The 16,074-nt window shown below is 39.8% G+C and overlaps 1 protein-coding gene across 7 annotated transcripts in view; it reads right to left on the bottom strand.

Annotated features, from left to right (window-relative positions):
* GHR (growth hormone receptor) overlaps positions 1–16,074 on the bottom strand; it is a 141,654-nt gene that overhangs the window by 54,171 nt on the left and 71,409 nt on the right. Inside the window, exon 1 of one of the 7 annotated variants that reach the window (XM_068665887.1) lies at positions 8,815–8,901. The exons of the other annotated variants lie outside the window; for them this stretch is intronic. The gene's annotated coding sequence lies outside the window, so the exon portion shown is untranslated. Of the gene's footprint in view, positions 1–8,814; positions 8,902–16,074 lie in introns of those variants that run through there. 7 annotated transcript variants of the gene reach the window in all.

Raw genomic sequence — 16,074 nt, 5'->3', positions numbered from 1 at the left:
TGATAATGCAAGATGGAAAAAAGATAATCCTGAACAGTTTTACTCTCCCACATGGCTTTGTTGGTTTGGCACACTGTGCCTGCTGGATTTAAGGATGAGCTGTCAGCCTCAGTCCAGAGACAGGAGCATCACAGTATCTGGCCCAAGAAATGTCATCTTTCAGGCTTTTACATTTTTAAAAGAACATTTATTCACTGATTCTGCAAGCTGTATGCAATTAAGCTGGAGGTCTTGGGAAATAACAGAAAGAGGTAAGAATCTGATTCACCAGGATGACTGAATTTGGTTTATTGAAATGGTTGTGATCTAGTGCTATCCTAGAAACATAAACTTCCTATACTGTTTCATTTTTAAGGACAAAAAAAAAAAAAAAGGATTTCAGTTTCCACAACTTTTGAAACACACAACATTCCAAGTACACCAACAATAATTTAAAATAAAGACTGAACTACCCAAATGGAAAAAAAACTAGCCCCTTCCCGTAAGAAACCTCCCTCAGTACCAAACTGAAATGCCCACTATGGATTTCTGCCTCCTCTAAAGAGATTTCATTTGCTGTATTTTGCTGTGTTTTATGAACAACAAACTATTTTAAGCATCTAAATTGCGACATGATTCACACTGATGATAAAAGCCAGCAGAACACATTTGAACTTTGAACACATTTATCTCCTCTTGTTTTTAATGGTTTAGAACTATCCTAATGTATTTACACAGGTTGGGTACCTTAAAAAGCTGGAACACAGGAAACCTTTGGGCTAAGCTCAACATGATGAAAGTTCACAGTAATGGATGAAAAAAAAATCAGAAGAAAATACAATAAAAAAATTCAAAACAGTTTTGCAGTCCTTTTAAATAGCAGAATTTTGTTGTTGAAAATGCAACTAAGTGCAATTTTTCCCTGAGTTATTTAAAATAATACTGGTCTATTACAATTTTTTCTTCATGTTTCAAAAGATTACTTTGGCAACGGAATTAAATATGACATCTAGAATATGTTCTTAGGTACTACACTTTACACTTTAAAGTAAAGCATTCTCCTAGGAATCCATCCCCTTCAGTAAGGTATTTTAGAAAGTGAAAGAAAAATGCAGTCAATTAGAAACTCCCATTGTTCCTACTGCTCTACAATCACAACTATCATATGACAAATATCTGGATACTTTTATGTAATTTGAAAGAATTGAAACCAGCAATGTATCTACTAAGGGATCTATAAAAACAAAAACGTTTTAAGTGGCCAACATAGCACTTACGAAATATTAAGGTAACTCATCAAAAATACAGATAAACAGCTAGACAAGCTACTCTCACGGCAGAAAAACAATTAAAAATATTCTTCTTTAAATTTGCAATATTGATATTTCACTGAGAAACATATTTTCTCAGATCATTAAAATCTGTTGTAGCTTGAACCATGCTCTGCCTGTATTTAAACAATTTCATTTAGCTAATTCTTAAAATTCTGAGAATAAGTAAAAGAGTAAAACTTTAATAATACAGGTTTTATATTCGCATGCTTTTAGTCATGTCTCTTCTCTAGTAGGGAATTGCTCAGAACAGGAACACTCAGTACTGCACAACAGTATGCTTCTGGAGATGTTTATTTGCTACTTTCACTTTCAACATTTTTAGTTGTTAATTTCGCAAGTGGTAAAAGATTTTAGTTTGATATGAGATCTCTTTGTTTAAAGTTGTAACTTAAGGAAATAAGAGGAAACAAACAATATGGCAATTAGATGCCTATTGTTTTTCCAGCTCCCATCAAGAATCTAGGTGTCTGCAGTCATCTTCTCATCCTTGAAACTCCAAGGCTACACAGTAGCACTTCCATCATAATCAAATTAGATTAATAATATCCACAATGCCTATCTTTTCAGATTAGACATACCCCAAAAACAAAAAAGGGAGGAGAGCAGGGAACCAACATGACAGAAGACACAAAGTTAAAAGATCACTAAGGTCCATGCTTGTGTGACATGTGCAGCCCGGTCCTTTATTTAGGACGGGACCTGCTGGTGCTAAAGGTGCTCACACACACCACCGAAACGTCAGGAAGGAACAAGTGCTTGCTTGCTGTCCCAAACGATGTTATAATTGACATTGATATTAATCCAGTCAGTATTTTGTACACACAAGAATTTGGCAGATCAGGCTGTTTTGAAGACAGGGAGGAAGCCAAGCATTGTACTCTAGTGCTGGTGGTTCTTTTGTCTCACAAAACACTGCCAAATCCACAGTCCAAAGCAAACGTGCAGTTCAGCCAGTGACAATGCAGCCTTTTCCACAACATTTCAATATGTTTTAACCTGCTTCACAGCAATCCTCTCTACAGTCACAGAAGCCCTTGGTCTGCTCTGCTGACACACAAATAGCGAAACAATTACATCTCTTGACCCTAATGATTTTCCAATGCAGCTTGCTAGCAAGCAGCCTGCCTTCAACAGCACATCTAAAAGCTTTCAAAAACTAAGCAGCTTGAAAACAGTCAATTCTAACCTGTTAAAGGTTAAATCTAGATGTTGATACAAGCACCTGCTTGTACGTGCTTCCTCCTCAAGCAGCTGCTGGCTAGGAGAAGCCATAGGCCAGCAGCACCCCCAGCTCCTGTCCTAGCAGAGACCCCTTGGTCGCTGCCTGCCACCGTGCTGTTTGGGTCACTCAGGACATCTCCCAGCTCCACTCACTCAAGTGGAGATCTTCTAATCAGGTACACGTCTCATGACAGTTTTAGAAAACTTCACGCAGGGTAATTCAGCCTTTCCAGTGAACAGGCAAAAGAGAAAAATAGGTTCATAATTTTAGTCAAAATGCTGTCTACTTTGAAAAGCTCCATTTCAATTTTTGTTTTTGGATCACATTATTCAGTGGGGAGAAGGGCTGGAGGGTCACACTGGGCAACAAGTAAAGCAAGAAAAGGGAAAATTTCATGCGAGTGGCTGTGTCTTGCTGTGTGCTCAATTCATGTGTCAATGAATTGAAGCAACACCGAGCAGCACTCTGTACCTCTCCTACCTGAGCATCTCCACAGACAAAGTGTTCCAGGTGTTGCTGATGCTGCCAAAATCTTTTACATTAAAAGTAACCTTTTGTATTTCAACTTCCCCATGCTACATGGGGAAGAAACACACATATACACTGTGTACATCTCCACACACTGATTGAAGAGTGTGTCTGAACACAAGCTCTATTCAGATACGAAAGTGTGGGTGGCCATTTCATAGTTTCCCATGGTAACAATTAGTTATGGGCTCACAGTAGTACAAGTCCTTGCCTGTTGGAAGAAAAGCAGAGTTCCTGCAAGTATGCAGATTTATGCAGAAATCAAATATGCAGTGGGAGAAACGTCAGCGTTTTCTCTGTTTGATACTGCTGTCCCCTACCTACTGAGAAACAGACAGCTGCCTTCTCCTGCCTTGGCAGAGGAGGCAGCCTGCCAGCTTTGTCAGTGTTGGAAGACTACATATATTTTTCTGTTGTTTTCCTCTGCACAATAAATGCAATGCTGTTGACAGGCAGTATTGCATAACTCCAGCAATTTCATCACCAAAATATCTGATCAACTCGAGCAGATTAAGGAATTTATTCTCCAAGTGCCTTCTTACTTTATAGCTGGGGAGCTGGGACACAGATATTAATCAATTTGCAACGGACACAGAAGAATTTCTGTGGCAAAGCCAGATGTTGAAAGCTTGTTTCAGACCAATGTCTCTATTACAAAGCTATTACTCTTCCTAGAGTCACAGGGATTTTGTCTACTATTGGATAAATAAGTGGCTTAGGAAGATCATCCATTCCTGTAAAAATGCCCCAGCCTCATCTGAAGGGCTCAGGTTATTGCAACCCTTTTGTCTTCCTGCTGACACTGATGACGGGTACGGTTGATAGGGACAACTCAGGTAGTTGGGGTATATTCCCTCCAGAAAGCAGTTACAAGGAAAATGGTAATTTCATACATCGTGTATAAACTAAATACTAATTATAAACAAAAAACAAACAAACAAACAAAAAAGACTTAATCGGTAAAACAAATCTCACTCATGCCTTAGCACTGAACTAAACTCCACATGAGAACTCACGATAGCTTCAGTGCTCTGCACAGAGTCTTTCTGGAAATCTCCCACATGCTGGGCTGCAAGGATTTGATTAGGCCAGCTCTGTTCCTACAAGGGATACATCTGTGCTGCAGACATCCCAGATACGGAGTTAGGAATTTTTATTCCTTACCTAAGAACAGGCCTTGCTCTGATTTAAAGGAAAGAGAACTTCGTATGCATTCTTCTAAAATTCACATCTTTCTAACATTTGGCAATTAAAAAGCTATGGTGTACTAAGCTAACAATAAGGAAATGCTGTGGGACCTCCTCACCCATTTAAGAAGACAGGGAAGGTTAACTCTAGTAAATGAGAAATATCCAGGGATCTTGTAAAAGTAATTTGTTAGGAGATTAATAGTGGCTTTTCGTAAATATAATTAACTGCACAATGGGATTTCCATAGGCAACTAGAATAACAGAGACTATCTCTGTTTAAAACCACAAGCTCTATCAATGTAACACTTTTTTTTTTTTTTGATCCCCACCTATTTTCTTAAAGGGGGTTAAACAAACACATCAAACACATCCTAAGTCTAATACTTTTTTTTTTTTTTTTTCTTTTTTTTATAAGGGATAGCTATGACTTTGCAAAAAATAGTGCTCTTTTTCTAGGAAGCCAGTGTGTATACATAGGCATCTTTGAGATCTTAATTGTATTTCACACATCTTTGCAAATTGTTGAGATGTAAAACACATGGAAGGGCAAAGTTTTGTCATGGTCATAATCTCATGTTTCTTAAGGGATTTCAAGGGAATATAACAGAGTTAAAAGGCAAGACATTAACTGCTGACACTTCTCTAAACAGGAAGAAAACAGAGCCTAACTCTCTTAAGACAAACTGCACTTTTGGCTGAACAAATAGAAAGAAAAAACATGTTTAACTCCAACAGTAACAAGATACCATAACTGAAAAACAGCATTTAACAATAACTTACAATCAAGCCTTCTGTTACAATATGTTGGACAACACAGACCAAACAGTAACCCTGATAGATGTAATCCTTGCACAGTTCTTTCCTGTAACTAGAACTGCTCTGCAAGTCTACCAGCTAGATAAAAAGGTGCAGCAGGCTGTCAAGGCTGCTGTTCTGGGGGGATAAGATAACACGTCAGGTTGAGACCTCTGCAAAAAGGATGTAGTTATGCTGAGGTGGTCAGCACTTTTGGAAAGAAGCCCTCCCCTCCTGCCGAACACTAACTGGAAGCTGTCACCCACTTATCTCAACAAAACACTCACAAGATTGCGCCACAGGCAAACGTGCCCAGGAGGCCAGATTCTGTAAAGTGTGCTCCTCTGGGTAAAAAACAAATGCTTCTCAACTGGTGGGGCAAAGAAAGAGCAACCCAGAGAAAAACCTGCTTCGAACAACGAGCAGTGTTCATGGAGCGGGGAAAGCTGACAGGTAACAGCTCTTTGATATCTGGGGCAACTGCAGTGAATTCCACCATTTTGGTGTTTGCTACCTCTCTTAAGGTGAAGTCTCATTCTGGAGGGTTCTGCAATACTCGTGCAAGTATCTCTGTAGAAATGTATGTAACCATTTAATTAGCTGGGCCGGGAATGTGCAGTTGAACAGTCTCAGCTGTGACAGCTGGATTCCCCAGAGGGCTGCAAAGTCTTCTTGCCTTCTACCTCTACAAAGCATGACACAGTCCAGCCAAGACTTTAATTTAATTCTGAAAGGCTCTAGGTGCGTTGAAAAGCATGTGTCATGAGTAACAGGAGATACCCTGGGTTTTTCTGATTATCTCTACAGCTTCCTATTGTGCCAATGCTACGGATTGGGAAAAGAAAGACAGTAAGTTATTGACCTCATATTCATTTCATTACTTGTAGAGTAGAAGTAGATGTAAGTGTTTTTCCTGTGAAGTGGTTTAATAGATCTTCACAGTGGGAAGTGCTGGGCTCTGGAGCCAAGTGGAGGCATCCTTGGATAACAGGGCAGTTTCTGACTAAAACAGATGAGGCAGTTACGTTCAAAGCTAACTAAGCTAGTTAGCATGAACAACCATCCACTACAAATCCAATGAAGAATAAATGAGGGAATGAAACAGTTTGCTGGAGGATAAATTATATTGTCTATGTATACACCAGCACTTTTCCATATTGTTGACCAGTATCACATACCTTCTTTGTAATACATTACTCATATTTCCCTTGCCCTATGAAATAAATGGGTTTAGTTAAGTGGTGTAGAAGTCAGACCAGTGACTTCTACCTCTTAACACCTTACTCAGACCAACCCCAAATATCAATGCATAGCCTATGGCAGAAAACACTTCTGCATTACATTCTGCCCTCAACCATTTCTGTTGCAGAAGCCCTTGAATATAGACACTAGGAACTTCAAAAAGCTTTACCTTGCCAAGCCATGAACCATTAATAATTTCCATTCCCTTAATAATCACTTTTAACTTCCAGAAAAACACTTCACTTCACTGCAAGCACGGATATATACAAGTGGATGAAAACAGATGGTTTGAATTAAATCCTATACAACAGTAACTACAGTTGTCATCAGCATTTTCATTGAAATAATTATGAGTATTAACTATTTAATCATAACCAGTAAATAATAAATAGACAGTGTTAGCATTTACAATTATTACCTACATTCACTTCGCTAACACTTGCAAATTCCTGTTCAAAGGCAAATTATTACATTAGTCTTTGTGTTGTGCTTCAGTGCTGAAAAGACAGAAAAGAAATTCAAAGGGTATAATGATGTTATTTTACTTTGTATACATGTATGTTGTTGTTTAAAATTTAGCATTTTTTAAATGATAATATCGTTCTTCCTGTTTTACTGTGGGCATACGTGGCAAGCAGTGCCTTTTAAAAGAAACATGACGCACATGGGGTTTGCCAGCCAGGCATGTTATTGTTCTGGTTATTTTGTCTTTACAGAGCAATAAACACGGGGTTCTAGCTTATATGGATTCAAATACAAACTCTTGATCCAAGTGAGTTCAGATTTGCTTCTAAATTTTCTGCGTCAGCCCTGCCTCTAATGCCAAGACTACACATTGCTAGGGGAATGATAAACAAACAATCCCAGACCAGAGGAAGAATAAATATATTTCCTTTCATTATGGTTCCCTGAATATATTCCGGGTGATAGCCAGGGACAGCCTAGAGAAGACATGCTTCTCAGGCTGGGTGGATCTCTCTGCCTTTCCCCAGCCCGACTGCAGTCCATCACCTTGGCAGTGCAGCTCTGCAGTGTTTGCACAGGCACGTGCAGGAATCCAGGACGCCCCCGATGGCTGCTGCACGCTCACACCCTTCCCTTTCACTCCCTTGGCGCCACGCAGGATCGCACAGATTTCTGTCACGTCCCACCGCAGAGCTTTCCAAGCGGAAAAGTTCTTGTCTATTTAATTTCTCTTTGTATTGACTGTGGAAGAGAAACATCCTTAGATGTTTCTGCTGTGGGAGCTGATAATGTATTCCTTTATTTCCCCTTCTGATTAATTTTTAATCCATGGACACCCTTCGGTTTTATCCCCTGACAATTTTCAAAGAAAGAACCTTTGCTAGAGTCTTGCACAAAGGCTCTCTGAACATCACTACTATAGGGACCGAACAACCACTTTCAGTGTGCTTGTTGAAATCTTTGAGTCAGTAGCTACGGGTGCAAACACGAAGTGCTTTTTGAAAGAAATAGGGCTTATACCAACTCCAAAATATATAACATTTTTCCATGTCTTTACCAATCTATGCTTTTTTCAAGTGTCTTCAAATTTGCCTTGCTCTGAAGACAAGCTTTCTGGTGTGCAATTTCCTTGAGTCTTTTTAAAATTGGTGTCAGGTCTGCTACGTAACATTTCTTTGGTGCCAAGGCTGATATAAGTGATAAATACATAAATTCCCAATCACACTTAATATTTAATAGTTTCCTATCGCATTCCTTGGAACTCCCAGGGAACTAACCGATTTAGTAAGGATAAATGGTAGGAGCGAACAGAAATTACACATGGCTCTGCAGATGATATACCAACACTATTAGCCTATCTTATAGCAATTCTACGTTCCTTAGCATGGAATTACTTTGTAAAATAATCTGTTAAAAAGAAACAAACACAAATGCCATCACTTCGTGCTTTAGGAAAAAAAAAGTTCACTGCATTAAGCTAGGAGAATTCAAAATCTCTATCAGGGGGTTCAAAGTTCTGCAGAAAACTAACCAGTGCTGTCACTACTTCATTTTACAGCATGTTTCTGTAATGAGCAAGAAGAAGAAAAAGCAAAGTTATAAAGTTCTGTCTTGTTAAATACCAGAACTTCCTCCAGAATCAGAAGCTATAAAGAGTCCATACCCATAGTCTGTAGCTCTGCCTGCCACGTACAGCACCATTCTTGGGCTATTCTTCTTAGCTCCTTTCCAGTAACAGGGAAGGGAAACAGCCCAGGCCTGGTATTTTGATTCCCCAAGGAGAACCTTGCTAGGGCACAGTATTATCAAAATCCCCTTTTCCCTTTCCATCACCCAGTAACCAGTAATACTGCTACAGAGAGTACCATGGAAGACTGGTGGAACGGCCAATGCTTGCAACAAACATCCGAGGGACTGTTGCAGTCAATTTTTCCAAGAATTTGACTGCTAGGCTGGACCAAGCGTTCCTCCAAATGGCAGCGCCAGTTCATGAAGTACCTAATGATGGTGGAAGTGCTGCTGCATCCCTGAAAATTGTTGTCCTGCTGAGGGTGGTTACCTGCACGAAGCTTTCAGTCATTCCATGCAACTCAGGGACGGCATCTTGCGAACGAACTCCTGCTCTCAATTGTTCCTCTGTTGCTTCTGTCCTTTGGAAGAGAGAGCACTGATGTGCCAAAATACTGCTGAGGTGCCAAACAATGCTCCCTCACGTACAATGGTATGAACCAGTTCAGTTTAAGGTTGCTTCTCCAGTTACCAGTCATGATTTTATTCTGTTTCCTACTGGATCCTATCACTTCTGAAGCCCACAGCATGGAACAAAAAGGTGCAACACTGCAGACAGTCTCTTGGTTCTGAAAGTCCATTGTAGTTTGAATCAGGCAGTGTACATTACTACACAATGATAACGGTATCATTGCTTACATTCATGAAAAAAATTTACAGTTTCCCATGGTCATTTCATTATATGTAGTAAATGTGCAGTGACAACAATTTCTTTTTCTGGTTACAGATGAGTAACACTGAAAGAATTTGCTCTGTATATACCTCTGCATGGGATGATTCATCATAACTCATGCAATATGCTTCCATAATATGGTTTAGTGATTACTTGCCTGAACTCCTCTTCCTTTCCCTTGTGCAGTTTATTAAGTGAGTTGCATTTGGCTAGTACAGTGCAAACCATTCTAGTAATTCACATGAAATATACAATTACATTTCAAATACCAAAAGAGAAGTTAAAAGCTAACTATGAATTTTCATACTTATATTCTTAGATAACTGTACAAAGTGCTGTGAATGTTTTTTGCTGTCTCCATTGTCTGATCTTTCTCCTTAAATTCATACACATCAATGCATGTACGGGCAGAAGTTCTTGTTTCAGACTAGCTGCACCGCTTCTCAAAAGTGAGCCACAAGTGACCACTGCTAGTGAGCAGTTTTGGGTGCAGCTCAACCCTGGTAAAGGAGGTAAAGGAGAAGCAATTCCATTTCATAGGAGGACCAGTGTGTATGTTGGCGGCTTGGCTGCTTGGGAAAGAGATGTACATTGGCATTACAAGCCTTGCAGCTGACAGCTTAACTTTTCCCTCTCACTATTCCTGACATCAACTACAGATGTGCAGCTCCTTTGTGCATATGATCTCAAAACCCAGCAATCAGAGGACAGCAGATTGGTGAGGTTGTGTTTCAAAGAGAAGAAAATGTGATGGCAACTAAGGAACAATGAAGGAAATCTACACAACAGCTACATATAACTCAGATAACTGGATAGGAAAACTGGCATGTACGTTACTCTGCAGGGTGTCTGAGTGAAGCTGATTGTTCATGATGTGTTTTTTTGGCAGGCTTGTGAGTGAAGATATGCAAAGGCTCTTCACTAAATCTTCACTGGAGTCACTGATGTGGTTTGGAGGAAGGGACAAAAGAGACAAGCCTCTTGCAGTCCCAGTTAACATCTGAACTATTGGATGTACTCAGTTACAAGCCTAAATATGGATTTTAGGGGCATAATTTAAGGCTACTATCCCTCAAAATTCCAGGACTATGTTTTTGTTTTCTGTTTTCTTATAAAGGATATGCCTGTCTACAATTCATTTCCAGAATGTATCTTCCACTCTTAGAAATCCCAAATCCCTTCCTGTTAAAATACCATGTATGCTACCTGTTATAGAAAAAAGGGAAGGTAAAATCCTTTCTTCTCCATGGGACAGCATAGATACTGTCATATGGTCACAGAAAAATGGCTTATCTGAAATGCATACTACTTGCCAGGAAGCAGGAGCAGTGAAAGTAACTCCAAGTGCACAGACTCAAGGCCCTCCTTCAAAATTTTCTGCTAGCCATCAAAGCCATGCCTAATCACAATGGAAAGTGATGATGGAAATACTACTTTGCTCTCTGCCAAAATGAATGTTCCCTCCAGCAAGAATGGCTTAGCAGGATCAGAGTGGTGTAACTTAACGTTCACTTGTGCCAAGCTTCCTGATCTTGGCTCCTGGAATGGCTTCTGTGGCAATTTCTACTACATAATGGAACATTTTTCTTGCTCAGAGATACTTAAATTTCTGGAAATGAGGCAATTATTCTAAAGACTTTGTCTGCTTTAAGTCTGTTTTAAAACTTGTAATTTTTAAATATGCTTTCTTAACTATTCTGCTGCTGTCTATGTAAAATAGGATTCACCAAGCTGGTAGCAATGTTGAACTTTCACTGCCAGCTCTGCTTTGGTTTGTATCCCCTAATTATATGCCTGCAGATAATTGAAAAAGTAGGTAACACAGAGAAAAAAAAAATACAAGCAAAAATAAACCAGCTGAAAGAATTAGTGAAAAGAAAATGAACACAATGAACAGATGACTACCAAACATATTATGGTACTATTATTCACCAAGAGGAAGAAAGAGAGTTTGCAGCTTAAGTTAGGGAAAGACTTTGCCCTTTCTTATTATCTTTTGCCACTCCTAACAAGCTTAGGATAGTTATTCATGCGAATATTCCAAATCACCAAAAAAGTCATTAAAAATAAAAGACCGTTCCTCATGTATGAGAAATAGTTTGTCACTGCACTGACTGCAACCTGTAACATTTGAGTTTGTCTAAATCACAAAACGTATTTTCAGCCAAAACTCCACAATGCCGTTGATCTTTCTGAGTATTTCAAACCAGACAACAAAGTCTCTGCTATCTTCCACCTCCAGGAACAAATGGACAAATTTCCTTTCCTCAGCAGAAAACATGCTGCAATTCAACAGCACCTCACTGCTTAGACTAAGAATTCTTCTATTTGTCACAAAAATCAAATCTATGACTTTAGACAACATCGGTCTTCTACCTAACTTCACGCTGACAGTAAGAAGCCCTTTGTTATTCTTTCAAACCCCTCACCTTGGCTGGCAATGTGGTTGAGTAGCTACACCGCTGCCCAGCAGAAAGCACACAGAATTATGCATACCCAAACAAGGCAGCTGTAGCTGTACGGCTGAGACTCAGTTCAAAACACAGACACCTACATTCAACTCTCTTTGTGCGAGGTAGGGCAAAAACCAGTAGCTTAACATCTGCAGCTGTCTCAAGCTGCCTGCCTTCCAGCCTCTGATTCAAAATGCACAGAGCTCCTACTGGTTTTATGTTTTATCTATAAGTCTCATGCTGTTATTTTGGGTACCTAGTGATTCTCCATGATTCATACACGGATGAGCATCATCCTGAGGTGTCCAAGGTCCCATGAAACCAGTGGAGAGAGACTCAGTACAGTCCCTGGAACAAAGAACAACTGATGGAGTTGATTTAGTTGCCTGAAAACAGATGTACAGGGACATTTGAGCTGCCTGGCCTCAAGCTTTTTTATACAGCTCAAAAAGCTTCTGGCCATTCCAAGAGGATGCACACATCCTACATGTTCTGTGCCACCTCTGAGTCTTGTGCAGGTACCTGAGGTGCTTGGGAGTGTCTAATGACACTAAAACCATAGGGTTTTAGTCATGGCTGATGGATTCAAACCCTAGATCTGTAATTGGCAGATTTGACACCTACTGCACACCTAAACTTAGATGGTTTAATCTGGATATGGAATGCATACAAAGCATCCAAGTACAGCAAGGGAACACATACCAGCACAACAGAGGGACATTTTGATGCAAGTCAAAACTGGACTTGATGTATGTCAGAAGGGAAAATAATTAATCATACTTCTATAAAAATGAAGAAAACTGAGCATTTGAACATAAGTTTCACACAACAATGTAAAAAAAACCCACAACCACGCACACACAAAAACTTATGATTCAAGTATTTTCTGAAATCAGATTAGATAAAAGGAACAGTAAATTCAGACTTGTAGCTCCTAAAATTATCGTACAAAAACAGTTCATTCAAAAATATTTTCACTGTTGTGTCATTAAATACAAATATCTCCCTAAACCTGCTTCAGAGAATGAATTAACATAGCTGTAACGTTCTAAAATAAATGTTGATTTAGTATCAAAAATGATAAAAGACATTTCCTACTTCTTTCACTGGGAAGAAATTAGTTTTGGAACTGCTTGAGCTTAAGTATTGTTTTATTAACTGGGTCTAATTCCCTGTTTATTCCTCTGTGTCCTTACGTGACCTACACTGATCACTTGTAAAGAAGGAAAAAGTGGACAAAACTTACTTTGCTTCCTAAACATTTTGCAACCCGTGCCTGGAGTTATTCAGCCACTTTTGTTGTCAGCTGGTATATTAAAACATAATACCCACATATATGCTTAGAGACATATTTGAAGCACCATGGTTACATTAATCTCAAACACAAATTGCTTATGTGCATTTGAACATAAGTTCTCATTTTGCCTTGAAACATGATTACTATTGCACTGAAGTAGGTGAGATACTCATGAATCACTCCTGCCTCTTGTTCACGTGCCACATTACCTATAAACAAAGCTGTGTGATTTTCAAAAGCACATAATCCCTCATCTTCAAAGCAACCGAAATTCTCAGGAGCCTTAGTTCTGCTGACTTGACAAAAATGCCTTCAGAGCTGTGAAAATGGGCCTTCTGCTTTTAAATCTCTGTGGCACAAGGCCCATCCACCTATGCCAGTTACACACCTCTCAGAAATTACTTTCCCACTGCGGTGGCCTTTACGTTTTCTGTCTGCCACTGGCTCTGCCGTGCCGGGTACTCCCTGCTGTGCAGCACCTCCGGGACGCGGGCAGCGTGCGTCTCAGCATCCAGCTGGCAGGAGGCTGCACGTCCCAGACCTGCGTGGCTCCGAGCTCCCTGCCAAGCCCAATGCAGCAGACATAACTTGGTCCCATTCAGCTCCCCCATCTCAGTGATGGTGGGCAGCCCGGTGACTTCACACTCCAGCGAAAGCCTCTGCTTGAGGAGCTGGCAAGCCGGGCTCTTAGCAAAAGCAGAGCACAAAAACTAAATCAGTGGAAAGCCTCCAGCAGAATGAGCAGACAGCAAACATGTGACTAAATGTCCAAGATCTGGTCTTGAATGCTGTGCAGTTCTCCGGCCAGCTGCTGGCCTCACACCCTTTTCCCTGCCAGGAGGAAACACGTATGGGATTTAACTGTGTGCCAAGGGTGGATCTGACCCCACTGCTCAGAGCCAGCTCGAAGCACAGGCGCTTGTACAGCTGAATATAAGCTTTACTTTCAAGACGTAAAAACATGCTGTTCTTCTGTGAATCACTCTACATACGAGTCAATATTACACTGTGTCAGCAGTGTGATTTGGTGTAAGACTAGCAAATTTGTGTCCTTTTTTTTGTTGTGCTACGATGAAAATTACAATTACTGCAGTGGATTTCTTCAGGAGCTCTGACACCGCAGATCAACCCCTGTAGCAACATATCAGGTATGGAGTATATCTAATTAAGTTTATAGGAAGGCCTCAGCAAGACTGTGCTGGGCAGAGCTCTCTGTAAGATTTTCAGGATTCATCACCTAGCAATAAGCTAAGAGAGGGGCCGTATGCTCATGAGAAGCATTTGCAGATGCAGGCACACTCACATGGAAAAACAAAAAAGTAGAACAAAACAGCACTGGCTGGCTAAAAACTGTATTATTATTACTTCATCTGTATTACTCAAGAATGACACATGGATGTTCTCCCATGTTATCTCAAAGATTATTGTTCAAGTTTTATTTCCTTGTTGGACTTCTTCAGTTGACCATCTCCCCCACCCTCAAAACAGAAGTGCTACAACTTTAAAAGCAGTTTAGTGATTCAAAATTTATTTTGGGGATGACAAAGCTCTGTTTATTTCATATCCACAATCCTGTAGTAGTAATACTGCACATCAGGACACATATAGGTTTATAGCATTGTGTCCTAGCTTTAAGCATAGGACCACAACTAAAATACTTCTTTTTTGATTCTGGAGGTTAACTAATAGAGGTTACTATTTCATCAGTATAGATAAAGTCACCAGATAAAAGGTGACACTGCAGCTAAGTTTTATTTGTATCGTGATTTTTACGTAGGACATGTGGACCACACCTCATCTGGAAGGGATTTAAAAATCATTATGTGCCCTTAAACACTGAGAGGGAAATCAGATGGTCCAGTAGACTGCAGCATCTGAGCAGGAATTATTTTGGTCCATTTAATGAATTTACTGTAACATGCAGACACAGTGGGGAAAGGATCAAATCAGGACACATTCATTTCTGTTCTACTGGCCATTTTGAAAGAGACAGTGAATAGAAGCTGGTACATGTATCAGATTTCACTGAGGAACACTGACTTTCCACATTTCAGCAGAACCAAGGAGGAATTTCCAAATTTTATTTCAGTTCACGTCTAATGAAAGGGAGCGGTATGCAACAGGGAAAAACAGTGTACAGCTTTACCGAGCAGATTCCTATCATAAACTTATCTATACTTTTAACCAAATCAGAAAACAGAGAAGGATGTAGAATAGATTATATAAAAGCCCCACATTGTTTCAGCCACACAATTTTAATGTGAAAACAAACACTTCACTACACCATACTTCCTTATACATTTCTTAAACAGGCAAACTCTTTTCCCATGGGACGTGCATGTAGCAGAATGAAAGTATTGCTCTAAGAAGGAATTAAAAGCAGGGAACAAAAGTGAAAACTGGACTCATGCATTGCCTTCAACAGCCAGATACATCAGGAACTCAGATGAAATTTGGTAAATGTTACAGAAAATGCCTGAATTAGCAAGGGAGAAGAGAATCTCACAGATGATCCGTGGCCTGATAATGCGGAGGACAAGAATCTCAACCACAAACATAGAAGTAAATAAAGACACTGGTGTTCTTTTTAATAAATAAAACGAACTTTATGGAAGAATTCTCTGAAAACTGATCATCTGAGTTCTAATTATATCTTATTTCAGCCTAATGTTTTCGTTAACAACAAGGTAATAGCCCTTGTATTTCTCCATTCATTTTGCAAATATGGGTGTCTAAACTCCATCAGGGAGATGGAGGATTAGTACACCGTTAAACTGTAGGATAGTTATGATTACAGGTAACTACGTCATAGACCTTTGATTTAGCATCATATTCCAAAGTTAACAGCAGAAGGGCTCACAAAGTACGCCTTGCAACTCTGTATGTATTTAATTTGCATTTTGTAACACTTAGGTAGGACTGGAGCCACTGAGTGAAGAAAAAAAATAAACTGAGACGTGAGAAATTTTCACTGAAAATTTTATCAGTCTGTTTACAGCATTCTGTGGAAGCTGTTTCCACCCCACTTTTTTCCAAATCACTCAGCCAGCTGCCCTCTGTGACTTTCCCTGCTTGCATTGGTTTTGGTCAGAAGGTCAGGAGGGGCAC

This window comes from Anas acuta, chromosome Z (assembly GCF_963932015.1).
Source record: "Anas acuta chromosome Z, bAnaAcu1.1, whole genome shotgun sequence".
Lineage (NCBI taxonomy): Eukaryota > Metazoa > Chordata > Aves > Anseriformes > Anatidae > Anas > Anas acuta.
The sequence above is the reverse complement of the archived record's forward strand: the minus strand, read 5'-3'. Positions and strand labels throughout refer to the sequence as shown.